The sequence below is a fragment of the Mastigoproctus giganteus genome, chromosome 10, assembly GCF_048544385.1.
Source record: "Mastigoproctus giganteus isolate SK-2022 chromosome 10, ASM4854438v1, whole genome shotgun sequence".
NCBI classification, from domain to species: Eukaryota; Metazoa; Arthropoda; class Arachnida; order Uropygi; family Thelyphonidae; genus Mastigoproctus; species Mastigoproctus giganteus.
The window spans coordinates 199,648,668-199,653,909 of NC_143584.1; the positions used below are offsets into that span (position 1 = coordinate 199,648,668).

Sequence of the window (5,242 nt, forward strand, 5' to 3'; positions counted from 1 at the left end):
CATAGTATTCAATGAAATGTGGGACAGGAAGTTAGATAGGTTATACGGGTACCATTAAGTTGCCGATGGTAATCGGCAACTTAGTGGTACCCCTAAAGCAATCTCTTCAGCCTTTAAGTTGAAGAGATTGCTATTGTGCTTAGAAACAGCACTATTGCCTAAATTTCTTAAAGGCGATTAAATACGTAATCGTACTTAATCGCCTTATGTACATATATTTTAAATGTAAACACAATTTTAAATGTAATCGCCGAGATGAATGAATTGAAATTTTTTACGAACTTAAAATAATGTTTAATTTGATTTTAAACTAACAGAGTGAAATATAGACGCAAATAACTTCAAAGATTTTCTAGTAAAAATATTTTTATTATTCAATTAATATACATTCTTCTAAAACTATACATATATTCATTCAAGTTTTTCCTTTAAAATATTGAACGTAGTCATCGTGTTCTGAAAGGGTATCCAATACAGAATAAGTACTCCGAATATGTAGCACTGTGGTATATAACCGATCTAAGTTTATTGAGCGGTATCTTCTGGCTCATGAAAACTTTTTTCTAGAAAAGGAATTCTCACTTTCGATTCAGCAGTTTCCGATTGAGCAGGTAGACAGACTGAAGCAGTTGAGCTATAATCAACTGATTTATATCTCTTTTTCGGAGGTTCATTTTCCTGACAGCTGAGCCTTTTTGTGCATAATTGTGAAGATGTTGTTGCTTCAGAAGAGCCCTGGGATCTACAATCCAGGGTGAGGGACGCCTTGCGATTTCTCTTATGCTGATCAAGAACACTTTTAGGCAAGTATTTGGAAAGCTCCTTTCGTCGAACATGCTGGACTTCTAATTTCATTTCTGGCTTGTATAAATTAACGAGTTTTGCCTTGTTGATTACGGTATCACTAAAAGTGTGGACGTCATAAGTTAAATCAAGATTCAAATTTTCGGTCTTTGTAAACTGCAGTCCAACAAACCACATTGACTGAAAACTGTTTGACTCAACCACTAAAGGACTAAACAGTTCAGGATTCACTTGTGCTAACTCAATACAAGGATTTCTCTCCAGATTAATTATTAATAATCGGAGTTTTGATTCCACTAGGCCATTCCACTCTAAATGATGTTGCTTGGTAGAAGCAGTTGCAGTTATCATTAGAAAATGATTATACTTTCCAAAAAATAATAGCGGCTCAAAGAGTTTCTTCCACTCTTCTTTACCCATCATGATCGCATTTGTTATTGTTAGTCCTAGTTTAAATTCTTCGACAAGTATCTTTTTTGATGAATATGACACATTAAAAGTTGAATTTTGTTGGGGATATGCCGGAGTTATTATTGGCATTAGGTGAAATCTGTCGGCGGCGTTCACCCTTGGGTCCCAGACAGGAAATCCCAAGTTATGTTCTTCCAATTTTTTTAGAAGAATGGGTTTGGGCCAAGGCCACTGTGAAAATACTAGAAAGAATTTTTGGACAATAGTGGCTGCAGCAGCGTTTGGATATATCTGGCAAACACGAGCCACTAGAATTGCCCATGAAACACCACCTAAGTAACCTAGTGTGTTAGAATATAATCGCCTTTTCTTGCCCCATAATTTAATTGATCTTAATGCTATTTTGAAAGTTTCCCTGTTGGGAACCAGTTTGAGAATTTCGTCTGTCACCCTACTTCCATTCAAACTTCGAACACATTTTGGATCCAAGTTTGTTAAAACACTTGCATCCCCTAGATCAAAGTCTTCTGGTATTTCTTTCAAATTAAGGCGTGCAAATAGCATGTCTATATCAAAACCGTCAAATTTTATCTTAATTAAAGGTACGTAGGCCTCTTCAATAAGCCTCAAGTCTTTAACCTGTGGTTGTTGCTTCAACAATTCACGAAAACTGCCAAAAAAGTCTGAGCGTTTGACACATCTCGGAGCTACACACAAAGTGTCAATATCGGCATCCTTAGTATGAACACCGAGCCGGAAAGAACCAAAGGTAAAAAGCTTTGCCCGCGAATTTGCTGCAAAATCTTCCGGTATGTGATTTCTTTTGTTTAGATCAAGGATCCACTGATCCACTAATTCTGTTATTTTTGTTAAAACGTTCAGTCTGCTCTGAAGTTCCTCATCAGTTTCGTACAAGCCATGATATTTTAAAACGTCATCCAGTTCAATGGATCTCTGTATATCAATAGATGTTGGATTGGCCAAACTGACAGGTGCTGTAACACCCAGAATCTTTACGGATTCTTGCTGTTCGTCATTACTTTCTCTGGAGGGTGGCGCATTAAGACTGTTTTTTAGATTACTCTTCCATTGTTTCCACGACATTTCAATTTGTTTAAATTTTATTAAAGGCTAAGTTGATATTCAATGACTTTTTATACTGTCTTGAATTATTTCTCCCTGCGAAAAAGAAAAGAGATAGCGAATTAGAAATATTTATATCCATTTTATTAGAATAAATCATGAAATGTAAAACTGTGAATAACTGAAGAGAATTAATCTTTTTAATAATAAATACTTTTACGTTCTTGAAAATTTTCAGAATTTCCATTTTTTATTATTTGTCTCACAATTTCAATATATTGTTACTCTTAGAAGGAAGAGTCTATTTTCATGTCACCGTTTTTTCTTTTCAAAGCTATATATATATTAAAAAAATGCAAATTCTCAGCACTTTATGTGCAGCAAACCTATGTCAGGGATTTATTTTTTAGATTTTTTAAATTTATAAAAAGGACTTACTTTAGTTTTTAAAAAAAATACTCAACCTAAAATCAGAAAATTTTCAACTTAAATTTTCAAGTTGTGAATTTTCTAAAATTTACAACCTGAAAAGATCATTGCTTTTCAGTATTAAGGTGAATAAATAAATATCATGATAAACCTAAAATAGAAATATTCGAAACTTTTATGAAGTACAATATACAATAACATTTAATGACATAATTGAGGGTGGATATATTTAAATAATTGTTCAAAATTTGGTTGCAAACTAGTGACGACAATATCAGCACATAATGGAGATTATGTCTTGATGGTATTTCTCCAAGGAGCTCAAGGTGTTTATGGTATTTTCTCCACTTGTTCTCAAAACCTGTGCTCATGAACTTACTCCTGTTCTATGCCACCTTTATTCACTTTCTTATTTCAAAGGTGTTTTTCCTTCTGCTTGGAAAGCCAGTTCCTAAAAAGGGGGACAAATCCGTCCCATTGCAATTACTTCTTCTCTTTCTAAAGTAATAGAGAAATCAATTAACTCCCAACTCATCAGCTACCTAGAAACCTTCCGTCTGATCAACGATCGCCAGTATGAAATCCGTCAATGTTGATCCACTGATGATATTCTAGCTTATGTTACCCATTTATGGACTAATTCGGTGGAAAGGTTTGGTGAAACACAAGTCTCAAAATTAATTGTGATAACTAAAGGCAACGATTCATTGGAAATGTGTTTCTCCTTTAGCTTAGTACAACATTCAGTGTGAACTAAATTGTTTTGCTTAACTGGGATTTAAATAACTTATTCTGAAATGATTTCTTGTCACCAATCAAATCAAACCAATTTTCCTTTCCCTTGTAGTTTTAAAATTAAGAACATTTAAATGACTAGAAATGTATGTAATAATTGAAAGATCAAACAGCCACTCCATATTTGATAGTTGTTTTATTGGTTTACTTTTTGCTGTGTTGAAACTTTCGTTGATATTTCAAAAGCGACATTAAGGCCATGTGATCTTGTAAAATTTACAGTTGAAATAACCGTATTCATAACGTTTTGGAGATCCAAAAGTTTCACATAAAAATGCTTCTTGATGCACAATGTAGTGAATTCCAATCTGAGTTTCAGCTCCGATATCTATCATTTTCTTGTTTATTCAACCATTAATCCCGATGTTTTTACCAATCATTTTTTGCACCGCCAGATGTGACTCCTACCACATTTTTAATATTTAATCCTAACTTTTCTTAGGTTTTAAAAAATTTCAAAAAGATATTACCTTTATTTGTTCCGCGCATACTCTGTAGATCAGCTAAATCTTCAACTGGTACAAAATTATCATTAATTCCACTTATGAAGATGACGAGTTGGGCTGTGTCATTTACACCAGTATTGTCACCCAATGCCACACTAAAATATTTAATTTGTTTTAATGTTTTCCAAAAGTTGTTCGAAAAAATTCTTTCCAGTATGTTCTACTCTTCGCATAATTGTTTATCGAGACAAACTAATCTCTTGTACCACTGTTTGTTTCTCTCGACAAATTTCTTCCACAACTTTTAACAAACACCGCTTAACGAATTCACCATCAGTCAACAGTTTACTTTCTAAAGCGATCCAATGTGCAACTTGATAACTGGCACACGTACAGCAGGTAAATGTCTTGACTGATATGTTTTCAGTGTGTTTTGTTGTTTTCTTAATTCGTTTTGTAACCTTGATCACTTTTCTTTTCGCAACTCTTTTTTATGTTGATCATAAGATTTATGATTGGAATCAGTGTCGTTTGAAATTATATTCTTAAAAACTCACACAGCCTCCTAACACACCACACACACTGCTTTTTCGTGGTAATCAATGAAGAAATAGTCTTCGGTCCAACTCGGATCAAAAACACGGCACTCCAAATTGATTTTCCCCTTTTGGAACATTTTTAAGAATCATCTTTTTAATTCGACACAGATTAATAACATGTAAACTGAACCACAGGTACATGTTTGATACAATTGAGCTGGAGGCTTGTACACGCAGTGGAGATTGATGCTCTTTTAGTTCACTTACCGGGCGGGCTTATAAAAAATTATTCGCAAGCTATATCCGGCCCGCTGGCCGTAGATTGTACACCACTGATGCACGGTGTAACCTTGGATATTTTAATTTTGATGAAAAATAGTACAATAAGGTTTTGCGTTTGATGGCACAGAGGTCTACTACAATTTTCTGAGGTTAACAGCCCATTAACTTATCCCAACATAAAAACAAAAAAAAGGATCTTAAATCGCCATTTTCTTATAAGTGTTTTATAAAGTTTAAATAATAGAAGAATATTTTTAAGGGAAAAAATCAGATCGAAATTTAAAACAAAGCATATACAATCCGAAACATCAGTAATTCTCTGACATATCGGACAAAACTAATTACAAAATCTGATTAATTTACTTAATTAATTTTAGTTTCCATAATATGGAACAAAAGATGGCCGTTTCTTGATTCAATTCCAGGGTCAATCTATGGACCATCTCGCTAAAT

At 33.8% G+C, this 5,242-nt stretch overlaps 1 pseudogene; it reads right to left on the minus strand.

Moving 5' to 3' along the window:
* Positions 1–525: 525 nt before the first annotated feature.
* LOC150079762 (poly(A) polymerase type 3 pseudogene) lies at positions 526–2,319 on the minus strand (annotated as a pseudogene).
* Positions 2,320–5,242: the final 2,923 nt, after the last annotated feature.